We start from the raw sequence: 16,341 nt of genomic DNA on the forward strand, positions 1-16,341 counted from the left end.
ATAAATGAGGTCTCAGGAACCAGAGGGAGCACACAGCTCTTCTTAAAATTGAAGGTGCTTNTGAGGTTTCAGGAACCAGAGGGAGCACACAGCTCTTCTTAAAATTGAAGGTGCTTATGCCCGAGATGAAACTGAGTTCTATCTAGGCAAGAGATGTGCTTATGTGTACAAAGCAAAGAACAGTGACTCCTGGTGGCAAACCGAATAAAACCAGAGTAATTTGGGGAAAAGTAACTTGTGCTCATGGAAACGGTGGCATGGTTCATGCAAAATTCCGAAACAACCTTCCTGCTAAAGCCACTGGCCACAGAATCTATGTGATGCTGTACCCCTCAAAGATTTAAACTAACTGAAAAGTAAATAAATAAAGGTGTAGATTTGTTCTCTTGAAAAAAAAAAGAAAGATACCATTATTCATAGACTTTTGAGAAGATTAATTATGGAGCTTTTGTACTCAGGAACATCTGTGCGAAGTGTGTCTACAAATACTTTCCAAGTTAAAACTCCCTAACAAACCAAAGAGTTAAAACATTGTCCAGATTTAATATGTGGAGAAACTGAGGCTGTGATAGTTTTTAAATTACGTGCTTGAGGCCACCCAGCTGGTAAGTGACAAAGCCATGCTATGAACCCAGTGTCTCCATTATTCGGAGTCCCACGTGGTTTTCCCTGGTGTGACAGCTGCCAGAGGGTAAAGTATTTGGTCGAATGCGGTCCAGATTGTGGTCTGGATGGAAATGGAATGTGGTTTAGACATGCCAGCATACTAAATTACTGAAAGTGGGAAGGCAGAGACACACTCAGATGAATGATCATCCTCTGTATTTTATGGCAAAGATCTCTCTCCATTTTACATTGAAATTTTACATTTTTGTGACAGTCACAATCAATTGTGAATTGATGCATCAGGAAATACCCCATACACATTGCGGCATCTTTCCTCAAAGAAGCTCTGGAAATAAATGGAGTCTTGCTCTCCTCTTAGCACGTGTGGATGATGATGACAGAATGGCACTGTATCTGAAAGCTTAAGAGCATCATTTTAATTTAATGGATGATGCAAAATGAATATTTGAATCATTTGGCTCATTCAGAGCTACAAGGCTACTAAATCTGGAAGGTTTTTTCCCCATCCAAAATCTCAAAGAAGAAATTTGGGGCTTTTTTTCCTACTCTTGAATTACTTCTGGGCAGTGGTAAAAACATCAGACTCTTTTTTCCAGTTCACTTGAGGGTTAACATTGCATCCACCTCCGGAATCGCTCTGCTGGCACATCTGGGAAGAAGAGCGAACTGCAGTGTCTCTCTTTCTCAATGGAGTGCTTAACCTTGGTGGCACCAGACCTGAAATTAATTTTCTAAGTAAGTAGGGTATGTTGAGTCTCAGGACTAAGCCCTACTAAGACAGGGTTGTTGTTTTTTTTTTTTTCTAAGAATCAATACAGAGTAAAAAAAATAACTTTTAAATGTTCAACTCACAGCCACAGAATTACAAAATCTATGTGAAAGAAAGTTCTATTTCAGGCTATGGGAGTGAACATCCAGTCACTGCCATACTCTATTGGCAACTATGGAAACTCGGTTGAAATTGAACTGTTGGCTCTTGGGTGGCATCTTTGCATGATGCCTAGAAATGTCCTCTACTGAGCTAGCAAGTACCATGCAGCATACAAAAGGAGATTGGAAGTATATTAACAAGTGGGTTCTTTGAAAGCTGAAGCCCTTCCTCACTAGGCATGACACTTACTATTATCTACTTCTCTTCCTCTCCTTATGTACTGCTTCTAAGTGTCAGTGGATTCACTTCTGTTTGTGCCTAGCCATCACTTGGATTTAAAAACTATCAAATGATATTTCATGTTCTAATATCTGTGTAAGGTACAAAAATAAAACAACAATAAAATAACATTGATGCAAATGTGTATTATGTGGAGTAATCTACATGGCTATGCTGAAGACCAGAGTTAAGCAGGGTAAGGAAAAGCCATCATGAGTGTGAACTATTTGGGACAGAGTTCTTGGAAGAGTTAAGTGTACTTAGGATGCAGAGGACAGGGCAGGCCAGATAGTCTTGGTCTTGGTTGGGGACAGGGGCAAGGGAGGCCTGGGGAAAGCAGTGGGACTAAGCAGACCCTAAACTGCAATGCTGTGTGTGGAATTTTAAAACTGTAATAGTAATGAGTCTGTAATTACTATTAAAAATAAGATTATGGAGGTCACTTAATACTTCCAGATTAATGAGGGGCGCCTGGGTGGCTTAGTCGGTTAAGTGTCCGACTTTCACTTAGGTCATGATCTCGCAGTTCGTGGGTTGAGCCCCGCGTCGGGCTCTGTGCTGACTGCCAGCTCAGAGCCTGGAGCCTGTTTCAGAGTCTGTGACTCCCTCTCTCTCTGACCCTCCCCTGCTCATGCTCTCTCTCTCTCTCCTAGAAATAAATAAAACATTAAAAAAAATTAAAAAAAAATACTTCCAGATTAATGCATATACCTTAAATTTATGGAAACCATTTTTACTGTTAATATGAAAGAATGTTTCTTAAGGTATAGTCTTGGATACAACTACATCAGAATTGCCTTGAGTGCTTGAAAAGAAAAAGCATAATTCTGGGCTCTCTCTCAGACTCTCGATCTGAATCTCTTAGGGTGGGTCCCAGGAACTGGCATTTAAAATAATCTCCCCAGGGGATTTCTATCCCCACCAAAGTCCGAGCATCACTTGTATAGAATAAACTGAAAGTCCATGTACATTTATAATGAACATGACTTAGGGAGATGTTATTGTGGAATAGAAGTCCTGGCTTCTAGAATTTCTGATAAATGTTTTTTCCCCCCTAGATCTAGAGTTGTCAAAAAGATATCCATTGGCTGCTTCAGACAGAGCCTCATGAGACAGAGTCTTCATGGGCTTGGGGCCTGGAACTCAACTTTGCTTTTACAGAATTTAAATTGGGTATGTTTGCCTATAGAGGGCTTGATTCATGCTAATAAACCCACCAGAGACTTACTGACGAACCAGAATACTGCCTTATTAATTCGTGGCAGAAGTTACACCTGACTCAAGAACTGGGGCCACGTTGCTCGGGCCTTAGGAAAGGGCACACACATCAACAAGGAACTCAGTGAACAAAGAGTGCTCCATCCACTTTGTAATTGTCTGTGTAGTAGCCTCCTCCTCTCTATAGACTGGCCTCCCCTTGAGCATCTTATTCCTGGTACCCACTTCATGCACTGCAGGGCCTGCCACAAAGTCAACACTTAACAGAGAGCTGTTGAATGAATGGATTATCCTGGACCAAGGGGATCAGGTGATGGTAAGGCACATCTACAGTGATTTGATCCAGTAGGGTAGGTTGTTTTACACACCAGGGATATTTCTGCCTACTAATAGAGTGCTTTGTGTCCTGAGCATCAATGGAAACTGATAGATTCTTACTTCAGGGATCTCCTCCCCTGCTCTGTGTTTTACATGAAATCTATCTCCTATCATCAAGACCAAATCCAAGTGAGTAGATAATCCTTCACTGATTTGTTTAATAAGTTACATGTCAGTTTGCCTGATGTCAACCTTGACCACCTTATTAAATATGAGAAATGTCCTAATTGAATTTAAATAAGTATTCTTTTTAGGGTGCTTTTAAACTTTCTTATTTCAGAGAATAAAGATTTCTGGCCTTCCTTGCTTTCCTATTCTGGGATATGTTTTATTTGCAGTTTTATATTCACTTGTAACAGATGGTCTTTAGTGCTTTTGATGAACAATTATTTATGCAGAAGTTCTTTAATAAGATTTACCAAAGGAGATGCCAGAGACCGTGTTTTAGGAATTTTAAGTTCGAGCAAAAGGACAGTGCATGTTCTCTATCAAATATATGTATGTGTATTTGCACATAGGTAGAGGACAAGGGAAGAGAGATTTCGAGAAGAATATTTATGAGATAGTAAGTAAGTGAAGACTGAGAAACAGCCTTTGGATTTAACAATGTAAAGATCAACAAGCAAGTGTTGTTTCAGTAAGGCAATGGACGCAGGAGCCTAAATTAATGGGTCAAGAGGAAAGGTATAAAGCAAATATTGGTAACTCTAGAAATTTACCTGAGAAATGAATATGAGATAAAGGTCTATAGGAGTGTGAGGGAGGATTTCTTTTTTTTAATTAGAGAAACTTAAAGATGTTTAAATTTTTATGGAGGAAGATTTGAGAGACTTGGAGAGAGAGTTCAACTTGGAGAAGTTGAACACACTGCAGAGAGAAGCCTTCCCTTATGTCAACATTCAAAAACGTTCATTGCTTCCTGTTGTCTAGAAAAGCTCTGAGGGTAAGAATTTGAGAACTTTGAAGAAATAGCAATAGCGACTGGGATTCTGCTGGAGCAGAAAAGATCAAGAATGATAAGGAGGGACAGCTCTGATCATTAAAAGACTGATTTAGAACTCAAACCTCTATTGTTTGCAACTGCAGTGTAGCTTGTGATTATGTTGAGCGAGGCTGTGACTTCTACAGACCAATTTCATGCAGTCTTTCATTCTCCGGGGTCCCCGGAACAGTGCTACTGTAAGTATCTGTGCTGGTTTCTGAAGCTTGACTTCCTCCATTGAAACCACAGGAAGATTGTTATTTGATTTATGAAAGGAGTTAGCCAACCATTCACCTAATTTTGAAACAGTGACAGGAATAGGAGGTAAGAAAGGATACTGAAGCAGAACTGTACAACTTGCAAGTTCTCGAGATGCCCAAGGAAGACAAAGATTTTTAATAGTTAGAGTCATAATGCATTCAAACGAAGTTAAGAAATCAGTTTTTAAGACAATACAAACTCATTAATGCAGACAAAGTTAAAGAAGTGGGTAGCTTTTAAAAAGTTTGAACTATACACTCTACGGATAGCTGTGTTAGCTACCTGAAGTCTTTTCTGGAATGAGAAAGGGTATAAAAAAGAAAAAGTATATATTTCTTTTAAGTTGAAATTACACCAACTGTTAAAGCAAAGTATTAGCATTTCTATTTAGTAAACCAGTGTAACATATTTGTGTGATAATGGTATAAATACCCAATTATCTTACATTTTCTGTAAGATAGACATCTATGTATGAGTTATCGAGGTCTACTGCTCAGGGTTTCGCAAAACTGGAATTATGGTGTTGGCCATCTGGAACTTGGAATCCTTCTCCAAGCTTCTTCCAGTTGTGGTTGTAGGACTGAAGTCCCCATTTTCTTGTTGGCTGTTAGCTGGGGTCACTCTCAGCTTCCCAACGCTGTCTGCCATTTCCTGCCATGTGACCTTCTCTACAATATGGCAGTTTGCTCTCTAGGGGAACTTCAGAAGAGTATCTGCTGCAGCTTTGAATCCTTCTGACTTCTTTTGTCTCTGACCCCTAAACCCTCTGTTTAAAGGGCGCTCTGTTTAGGCTAGACTCACCCATACCCAAGTGGAGGAGCACATGAGAAGGCCATCTCATGTGGTATGCCTACCACAAATGGTTCAAATGAATAGATAGAGGTGTGGGCAGGGTAGAGGGGGCAAAGGAGGGATGATGAAAAAGTCAGAGACTAGCAGCTTAGGATGTCATTACCAGAACCTGGTGAGAGTATGGACTGTGGAAGAAAGCTGTGGCCCTGGAATAAGGTAGCCACTGGCAGAATCTTACACTGAGGCAGGAGGGGAACAGAGAAGAAATCCCCTATCTCTCCTTCTGCCTCTGATCTGTGGATGGCTTTTATGGGGGCCAAGTTGAACCAAAAACCAAAGGCTCAGAGCCTGAGTGACACAGTTATAGAGATCAGCCATGAAGACAGAGGAGCAGAGAAGGTCAGTGAATTGACCGTTGAAGTGCTCAAGAAGTGGACATTGCTATTATTACGAGATCTCTTGTTTATGAACATATTTGCAAATCTAGAGGAGTGAAGGGCTTGGCTTCTCTGTCAACATTCCAAGTGGTTCTGATAGGTGGGTGATGATATAAATGTGGGAGAAAGGAATTGGCCAATGAGTAGAACTGTAATAGTGAATTACCTCTAGTACATTTCCTTGCAGGCAGGAGGTAATTGACATATAGCCGTAGCAACTGGCAATATAATAATGAGATGATAAACGCTCATAATGAAAAGGTCTTATTCCATAAATATGTACTAAAGGAAGAAAGCAGAATGTTAACTTGCATTGGTACTTTAAAAAACCCCACATATATATGAAAAAAAAAGGAAAAATTCAGTGGGTTCTATTGATAAATTTTGTGTTATAGAAGGGTGTGAACTTGTTCAAAGGAGGGAGGTGGGAGAGTATGTTTCCTTTTTGGATTTCACTGACCCAAATATATGACTGTGATGACTATATCCTTAAACAATAGCTTATGGAAACATTTGAGTGAATTTTGGAATCATAATTATAACCTCTGTAGTAATCACACTGACCCACAGCTATCCAGTGAAAACACTCAAAGTTAAGATTAAAGTCTTTTATGAACTCTTTTAGTTGCAATAGTGAAAGAAGCAGCATCTGTAATAAAACTTTGTGGAACTAGAACTTTAAAATTTATACTAATCCTTCCTCTGGCAGAATTTATTTTTCATCTTAATGTATTAAGAACAAAGCAATTTCTGTTTCCTTTTGAAAGTCTAATTTTTAGATTCTGCTGAATCTGTACATGGGGAGAGATCAGGGGGTCCCTTTTTGTCAGCTTCTACCACACAGACTGCCGAACCTGGAAATTTAATCATTTACATTGGACAGGACAGAGGGATTCTCCAATTCTGGTTTTTGTGGGTAGCATCTCTTCCTATGTATATTAGACATTGAGAATAGAAATTAGAAAACTTTTATTATGAGACTGCTTCTTATTCAGTATTTCTGGTGGTTTTTGATTATTCATTGGAAGTCAATTAATTAAGATTTTTATCCAAATTAAGAATGCTACTCGTGTAGTTAAAAATCAAGGAAATAACACACATTTCACATTTCTTTCCAAATGTGCAAAGCCATTTAAGAACTTCCGTGTTCCAGCACCCATAATGTTTATTTTTATGTTCATTTTGCATTGAATAAATTGCCTTAGTGTTCTAATTAGCATTTCCATCATATTTGCTAACACACTTTTACACTTATGTTATGTAGTAGAAAACTACCGTCAAACATTCCCCTAATAAAATTAAAATATTCTTCATCTGGATACATTTTTCTGGTAAGTCTTACAGCAAAGAAACTCAGAAGGAACACTGGTTAGGTATTCTGAAGACAGACTAGGAAGTCTAAAGCTTAGAGACAGTCTAATATTATACTAATTTCATTTTTAATATTGGGCCAGGAAATTTCTCCAATCTGCTTTCTGCTTTGACTAAATATAGTCATTCCTATATTTTAAATTGGCCCAGTGAATATAAAAATTCCTCTCTGAAATGTATGTAGAAGATAGGTTTGTACCAATGAAGACCATCTGGTATTGTTTGAGTACCAGTGGAAAGGTTGCTCTATTTTTATTAAAAAGAATTATTTTACTTCCTTAAATTTTATGAATAGTTCAAACTAATCCAAACCTTTCCTTTTCTCTTTAAATTTTCATTATTCTTGGATATCTAGTGTGAATAATAATATAATTTTATTTCATGTTTAATGCTATTCTACTTCAAACTTTCCCTCCACTTAACTCTAGGTGTTCTAGAAACAATGATTGTACCTAGATAGAGTAACTGGCATTTTATGGTACTATAACCCACCACTTCATAACTTAAAAGGCCCATTTTAGCATATTTTTGAGGATAAAAACTTTAAAAGTGGTCAATGTTATACTTTTGTTAACAACTTGATAATAATCCAATATTAGAAACGCTGCGCTTTTTAATTTGCTTTCTATTTCCTTTAACAGATTTCAAGTTCTCACTGGAAAAATCTTCATCAAAGTAGGTTAGATTATCTCCAGAAGGAAGTACTTCATTACTATCATTGGGTAGTTCTCCTTTGTGACTTCGAAGGGAGTGCGATAGAAAGGAGTGTAATTTTGTGATCTAAGAAACATTGTTTAACTTGCTGCTATTTTGGGAAATTTCTGACCTACTTTATGCCAGTAGCTTGGCTACCTAGCTATGTGGACATCTTTTGCATATTTGCTTCCCTCATAAAATGGGAGGGTTTAAAACTCTTCTGGAGGTGGGATTTATAATCCTCCTGTCCTGAGATCCCATCCCATTATTTACAATATAACTTATCTTTTGCCCTCCGGTGAAAGAAATGTGGTCATGTCACAAAATGGAGGTTGTAATCTTTCAGAAATTGAAGGGAAACTGGGTAGCTGGATTATAGAAAATCCATTTTTTTTTTCAGGCTGTTTAACTTCAACAGAAGTAATCTCTCTGTGGGTGTTAATAAATTGTAGTCAGCCAGGATTTAACACTGATATGTATTGTGGAGATTTAGATTCCCTTAATGTTTGCCTAACTTGTTCTCTGTACCAGAATTCAGCATTCTGGATGTTATAAATATGTGAACATTCCCATAAAGTATAAATGCAGATGGACTGTTTAGTAACTGTTATGACAAGTACTTGACAGTGAACTTCAGTGTTTTCCTGTAATTCCAATTTATGGAGAAACAAGAAGCTTAGTTGTTTCAGGACTAGCATTAAGTATGTGATATTTATGTTCTTGTAACTGTGAAGCTTGGGTAGACAATTGAATTGGCTAGTCCTGCATTTATTCGGTAAAATTTGTCTAGGATAAGTTTATTTTGATTAGTGGGCTAAAACTGTTTTATCTTTATGCCCTTGTTGTTTCTGGCATAAATGCTTGGTCAAGGTAACTCTCAAACTGCTAAATGAGTATTTCTCAGTGGAGTCTTGTAAGTTGGGGACAGTGCTCTTAAATCTTCTTGGCTGAGTTGCCATCCGTTGAATTACTTGGCTGAGATAGGATCAAAGTCATTTTTTTACACCTAAAAAAAAGTTCAGTTTTTATTTAAAAAAAAAAAAAAGAGATTCAGTTCAGAGAGAGTTTTCAGTCACTGAAAGAGAAGGTCACTATGTATTTTTTATTCTTATAAATTATTAGCATTGAAGCATTTGGACCAATTCTAGAGAAGAATAAATTCACATTTCTTACTATGAGAGATTATTGCTCTTGCTAAAACATTCTCATGATTTGTGTTTTTAATCATTTTATTGTTATTATAGCTAATCTACCTACTATCTCTGAGAAGAAGGTTAAAATTATTAACCCTGTGTTACAGATTGGGGAATGGAGACACAGTGAGGTTAAATGGGGCAACAAGCATCCCATAGTAAGTCATGACACATGGAGGATTAGTGTGATATTCATGTGTTTTGTTCAGTCACAATGTCTTTGGTTTTACTTGTAATGAATCACACAATTGCACCCTCAGCTCATGTTTAGAATGGAAGCACTGACATTTGACCATCGTTCTTTTCTCTCCCCAATGATCCTTGTGAGCCACTGAAGACAAACTTCTGTGATTGTTAAAGGAGTACAGCTTCTCTTAATCCTTTGTAAGATGTGCATATATTACGCTTGTAACAACATTTATTTTCATATTAAAATTAAAGATCTCAGTCTGGAAATTAAATTTTACCCCGTATGTATATTTTCATTGCTAGTCTTTTCTTCTCTATTTATATGGAGACAAATCAACCAAGTAGTATTTATTGAGCATCTATAGACTAAAATTCATTTGTGTTGGATGATTTTTGGCTACAGACTTTCCCAGGTAACTGTTGTGATATCTTTCTCTCAGGTAAGGTACTGACTTATACTTGAGGCAAATTCTGGGTGGTGGCCCAGCCTTCCTCCATTGGACTGGATGATTTAACTCAGTTGGGATCATGTTATAAAATCTCAGGGTCGGAGGGCTTAAAAGCCGTTAGCTCTCACATCATAAAGCTAGCTGCTCTCCCCGCCCCCCGATTGGAGGCACAGGTGATCACTCATAAAATTTGCTCCACTTGTCCTTTCACATCTCAAGCTCCAGCCATCTGGGAGAAGAGCCTTGAGGATGCTGTGCTGTTTCCCCTCACTGCCAGCTTCTTCTGTACGTGAGTCTCTCTCTCTCTCTCTTTTTTTTTTAAATGTTTTTCTTTATTTCTAGGAGAGAGAGAGAGAGAGCGTGAGCAGGGGAGGGTCAGAGAGAGAGAGTCACAGACTGAAACAGGCTCCAGGCTCTGAGCTGGCAGTCAGCACAGAGCCCGACGCGGTGATCGAACCCACGAACCGCGAGATCATGACCTAAGCGAAAGTCGGACGCTTAACCGACTAAGCCACCCAGGCGCCCCTGTACATGAGTCTCTTAATGGAGCCACCTCTTGTTCTCTCTTCGCCACTCTCCATCCTTTGTCCCAGGCTTGCACCTTAACTGTTAAGTCCTCTTCAGTGTTTTTTTTTTTTTTTTAAGTCCTCTTCAGTGTTTAAGTCTCAGTCTGCGTGCTACCTCTTGAGATGTTTTCCCACCATTTAGCGTAGATCAAGTCCCTTTGCTCCCTGAGCTCCAGTAGCAAACATACTATGCTTCCCTGCTTGCTGCCGGATAGTAAATTCCACGGAAGCCAGGATCACGTTTTTCTCATTCCGTACTGAGTGACAAATTCTTAGCACAGTCCCTGAGACATAGTAAGTGCCAAACATGTACTACTCGATTGGGGGCTTGGTTGATTGCCTCTAACAACAGAGGAGTGAAAAAACTAGCAATTAATTAACACTTTGGTGGCACTTCCAAAAAGAAAAAGGAATGAGAACCTATCCCCCACCCTAAGAAAGAGGTTAAAGAAAACATAAAACTGTTATACAAATGAAGACAAAAGCAGAGATTGTGATTTTAATATCAGACAAAATAAAATTTATGCCAGATAATATTACATGAAGTAAAGCTAGTTCCTTTTAATGTTAAAAGTTGGAATTCACAGGGGCATAATTATGAATAATCATTGCACTATGTATCAGAAATATGTCCATTTAGTGAAAAATTGTGACCCTGGTATGGGGTACCAACAGAAGAAATACCATCATAATAAAAGATATACATGAGAAAAAAAACAAGTATGGAAATTCAATACATAATATATACATAAATAGGTATTCTTGAAGAATAATACAGATAAATTAAAATGGAGCAAATAATCAAAGAAATAGAAGAATCATATGGATTAGAAGAGCTGAGTTTGGAAATCAAGTTTTAACATAATATGTGCATATTTAAAGAAAAGAAAGCCGTATTTAGATTTATGCCAGTAAAAAGAAAACAATTTTCTTCACATATCTAAGCACATAAACCAAAGGAATAAAAATGGGTTTGGCATCACATATTTTTTCCCAGAACACCAAATATAATGTGATGATATTCATTTTGAAGATCAAAATGTGGCATCAGAATTGTGTCTCTCCATGTTGGAGTTCAGAGATAAGGGAAACTGGAAGACTTTCTCTGATATTCAAAGTTTCAGAACATATAGTGCTTTGGACAAACTCTAGTAGGAAAAACATTTTTGTGCTCTTAAGAAAATTATCATTTAAAAAAAAATTTTTTTTGGTTTTATTTAATTTTGAGACAGAGAGAGACAGAGCATGAATGGGGGAGGGGCAGAAAGAGAGGGAGACACAGACTCTAAAGCAGGCTCCAGGCTCTGAGTTCTGAGCTGTCAGCACAGAACCCGATGCAGGGCTTGAACCCATGAACCGTGAGACCATGACCTGAGCCGAAGTCGGACGCTTAACCAACTGAGCCATCCAGGTGCCCCCCAAATTGTCATTTTTTAAAATCTTATATTCACCATACAACCATAGTGGTTTTTATGTTGATTGTAAGGATATTAAGAGTCAAATATATTTGAGGCCAAACAATAAGGCCTTAATGAAAAGGAAAAAACTGCTAGTTGTCCATTATATCTGCTTTCCCCTTCACTTTTTATGCAGTGATAGAAGTTTTAGCTGAGTACATGACTGCCTAGGTAAAGGTTATGTTTCCTAGTCTTCCTCACAAGTAGGTGTAGCCATGTGAATACATTCTGGCCAATGAGATAGACTGAGCTTGAGGGGTGCAATTGGAGGCCAGGTGCATGAAGAGCCAGCCATCTTGAACCATGTGAATGTGGACGATGTGGTAAGGGCAGCAGAACCACAAGATAGACAAAGCAGCTTGGGTTTCTGAAGACTGGGTAGGGCAGACCCACCCTAACTGTCTGAAATTTTATGTTGCAGGGAAATAATTTTCAGTCTCATAAATCCATCGCTATTTTATTCTCTGGCACATCAGCTGAATTTTAATTACTACAGATAAAAAGTGTACATATAATGCATTTAAATATCTCAATGCTAGCTTCAACTTATATGTTCATCATTGTTTTACTTCCTCTATTTTCACTTTTAATATTTCATCCTTTGTGTGTGTGTCTTTGAATGTTTGCTTAAATATTTTAAATACATATGCTCACTACGTAGGTATCCTTCCTTATAAAGTTACACAAAGACATATTGTAGATAACCAAGAGATGAATCAAAATTTAGACTCAAACGTGGGGAGTTATACTAGGATAGGATCAGCATTGAATATGGAAATAGAATAAGTAACAATTGTAAATAGAGCCAGATCATCTTTATCTTTAACTTCCTCTCTCCTTCTTGGGTATGGAACATAGGAGGTTAAAGCAAGAGAAGAAGGAATTGCTAATACATCTCAAGACTCCCTCTGTGCCCGGCCTTGTCATACAAAGAATAAAACACAGATGGCCTTCAAAACATCTACTTAAGGGGAAGAGAGCAGTGCTCCCGTAAAAATCTTTCACATTCAGAAACTCATGACCTTGAAGCCCAGCTTAGATGTCATCATCTTCAATTCCTAGAGAAATCAGCTTAATCTTTTTGTGTGTGTAACATATCCTCTGTGAAAATAAACTATTTAATCATATAAAACAAAGACCAGATTTTAAAATAAGATCCTGGACAGTGTAAATGAAAATTTAAGTTGTGCTTTATTTAAGAATCCCAAACTGAATCCTTCTTTTTTCTTTCTAAACAGTCTACTATCATGTTTTTTTTAGAAGCGATTAACCCCAAACCTCAAAATCCTTTCTCTAGCAGTTGCTGCTAAAAAACTAGAACTCTATATCCCACGTGCAAGAAAAATGTACAAATGAAATGCTTCATTGTCCACTTTGTCTGATACTAATTTTATCCCTTTACATTCTTTATTTGCATTTGCTTGATTTACCTTGCCTATCTATTTATTTTAATTTTGTTCTACGGAGATTGGCTTTGGCTTTTTACTTTGAGAAATGTTGTTTTTTAATTGAATTAATGGCTTAAGACTAATAGCCAACATCACATTTAATGGGAAAATATGAGTGATCTAAAATCAGAAATAAAAGAGTACTCTAAAATCACCATTATTATTTGACCATATTCTTGAGTTTTTGGACTACACAATGGATTATAAAATAGAAATAAAAAATAGAAATATTTATAAATGAAAGATTAAAATATATCCAGAGGATGTGAATTTTAGTCAAAAAAAGAAAAAAACCTAAGAGAACCAGTTGGAACTATTATGACTGGGAAGTAAATCCAGTAAACTGGTTAGAAACAAGATAGGAATATATTATAAAGTTAATAGTTTTCATATAAACCGGTAATACTTTGTATTGAAATGTAATTGAAATGTAATAGGTAAAAAGTACAGTAAGGTTTCCACTAAGAATAGCAATATCCATTATATCAGAACAACTTTTTGAGAGCTTCCTGTATACCCACACTGCCTCGAGGTCTTAAATTCTAGTGGGCAAGATGAAAATGCAAACCTGCAATCACAATAGGATGTGTTCAGTGCTAGGGTAGAGGTAACATGCAAGCTGAGAATACTCCAGCTGAATTCTAAAGGAAAAGTGTGAATTTGGTGAATTTTAGTAGGGAAACATTGTTCAGGTATAGAGAGTGATGATGGATGATAGTATCACAGTGTGAGAGGAACCTCATTCATTTCATAAGACAGGGTCCTAGGGAAGTGACTGGGTGTCTTGAAGCTGGTGAAGTAATGTGTGATCAGTTCATTAGATGCCCTGTAGGCTGTGTTGAAGGCTACAGGGAAGTCCCACCTGTGAACCTTAGAATCTCCTCTCACCTTCTTAGGCAATTTGAGAATGGCTGTCACTTGGATATTGCTTCAGGTGCTGTCATTCTATTCTGAAGATATTTGGCTGGTTGCAGAGTTGCCCCTGCTTGTTGACTCAGCATGTCTAACCAGGGTAATCTACTAAATTGCCTTCTGATTGATAGGGGTCCTGAGCAGGGGGGTTCTGTTGCATCAGACTCCTTCTCAGAAATAGTTACCTGTTGATAAGAGTCCAACAGTGAGCCTTGGGCTCTGAAACAAGATCTCAAGCTGGTCTTTATCGTCAAGGGAGTAACACACTGTGGTGGATCTGAGAGCATCTGAAGTCCACCAAAAACCTAGACGAGGATTTTATGGTCCATGTGGTCCCACTGGGCTGAATGGACTGTGAATATCTGGGTCTTCCTGATGGCTGCAGTCTGGAGAAATGTACGTTTGGAAGATTTTTGGCTAGAGAGGTCCAATTTAGGTCTGACCCTGGGTTTTCACAAAGAATAGTGAGGTTCTGTTGAGAAACTGGTGCAGTTCCTTGCTTCTGCTAGTTGAGAATAATGCAGATTCTGGCTGGATAGGAAGATCATGATTTGATATGCATGATTCTTCTGTGATCAGATAGGCCACTGAGGCCTTGTGGCTTGTAAGATTTATAAGTTAAATTTCACAAGGAGATTATCCATCTTGGCATTGAATGAGCCACTTGATAATATTAATAGCAGGTAACATTTAGAGAATACTTAGTATTATTCAGGGCCCCACTCTAAGTGCTTTTTTGAATCTTCACACCCCTGTGATATAGATATTGATTATTTCCCCCATTCTACCCAATAAGTGGATTTAGGCTTGGGAGATAGTGTCTTGCTCATGGTCATATAGGTAATGCTTTGTGGGAGTGTTTCATATCCATGCCTGCCAGATTCCCAAATGTATTCTCTTCATCAGAAAACTCAACAACTGCAAGGGGGAAGATTGAAATTTTGAGTTTGAGTGGTTGGTCAGCTTGCCATTTTCTTTTCTACAAATCAATACCAGTGTGCAACTTGAATACAACTTTTTGGCTAGGAGCTTTTTCTCTACCCAAGAAATCTCGTTTTTGTCCACTTTTTAATTTAAAAAATGCATGTGGAAGCCTTGGGATATGATAGAACTGATGATTAATTTGGATACAATTATCTCTCTTCTAAATGGCTTATGTCAGTTGGTCTGGGATAGAAACGTGGAATGGGAGGTACTGGTACAGATAAGCAAAGGATACAGATATGCAGAATGGGATCTAAGATACAGACTAAGTGTGGCTGGAAAGGGTCAGAAAGGGGAGCTCATAAGAGAGCTCACAGCCTTTCTCAGAAGCAAGAACATATGTTCTTGTGAGCAAACGTTCTCCATATGACATCCATGTCTGTGAAGCCCTGCTTGAACCTTGCCATTTTTATCAGGCAGAAGGAATCAAAGAATGTACTCATTCAATAGAACCCCAGTGGTATCTGAAGCTCTAAACCTGTGAACAAAGTGTTGAACACTATAATCTTGGGTGTGAGTTGAACTTGGGAGCCAAAGAATGCAGTAAAGTAATATACTAGATACAGAATCACGATTTTGTAGATTACTGAGTGGTTTGGCAATTTTACCCAGTGCACAGTTTTATTAGGTCACCTGTGTCTGTTGTAGTTTTTGCCTTGTCATGACTGGAAGCCTGCTGATATCTTTATCAGGATGAGCCCTAAAAATGTAGGAAGACTATTTTATGATATATCACCTCTTTATTTTAGGCACAGTATTATTTTGGGCATCGTGTCTTGCTAGCTTTCAAATGTTTATCTTTTGAAAGAGAATAAGAAAAAACAAAATTAAATTTGGTTATTAGTAAGGGAAAATGAATGCCACTTTATTGTACTTGGCAGTCATAAAAATGAAAGTATTGTGTTAAAAAGGTTACTGCATCAATACTATTTATTTGGCTATTTTATTTATTTAAAAAAAATTTTTTTTAATGTTTTATTTATTTCTAGGAGAGAGAGAGANTTATTCTGTCCTGTGTTTTTATGATCTGAAAACATGTTTTCAGGTCTGCAGGCAGATATCCTGATAATAACAACCAATGCTTTCTGAGCTATGGCGAGAATACATATTGGCTGGAATACTTGGAAATGATGGTGGTTTAACTCTCACTATTAAGTTTAAGACGTCGTCCAGGGTTAGCTCACTCCTAATGGTGGCAATATCTCACATTTACAAGGCACTTTCATCAGAA

General features: G+C 37.8%; 1 protein-coding gene across 1 annotated transcript in view; it reads left to right on the forward strand.

Annotated features, from left to right (window-relative positions):
• Positions 1-16,341, forward strand: part of LOC144229229 (uncharacterized) — a 360,150-nt gene that overhangs the window by 332,710 nt on the left and 11,099 nt on the right. The gene's annotated exons all lie outside the window — the stretch shown is intronic.

Source organism: Crocuta crocuta, unplaced genomic scaffold (genome assembly GCF_008692635.1).
Source record: "Crocuta crocuta isolate KB4526 unplaced genomic scaffold, BGI_CrCroc_1.0 scaffold163, whole genome shotgun sequence".
Taxonomy (NCBI): domain Eukaryota; kingdom Metazoa; phylum Chordata; class Mammalia; order Carnivora; family Hyaenidae; genus Crocuta; species Crocuta crocuta.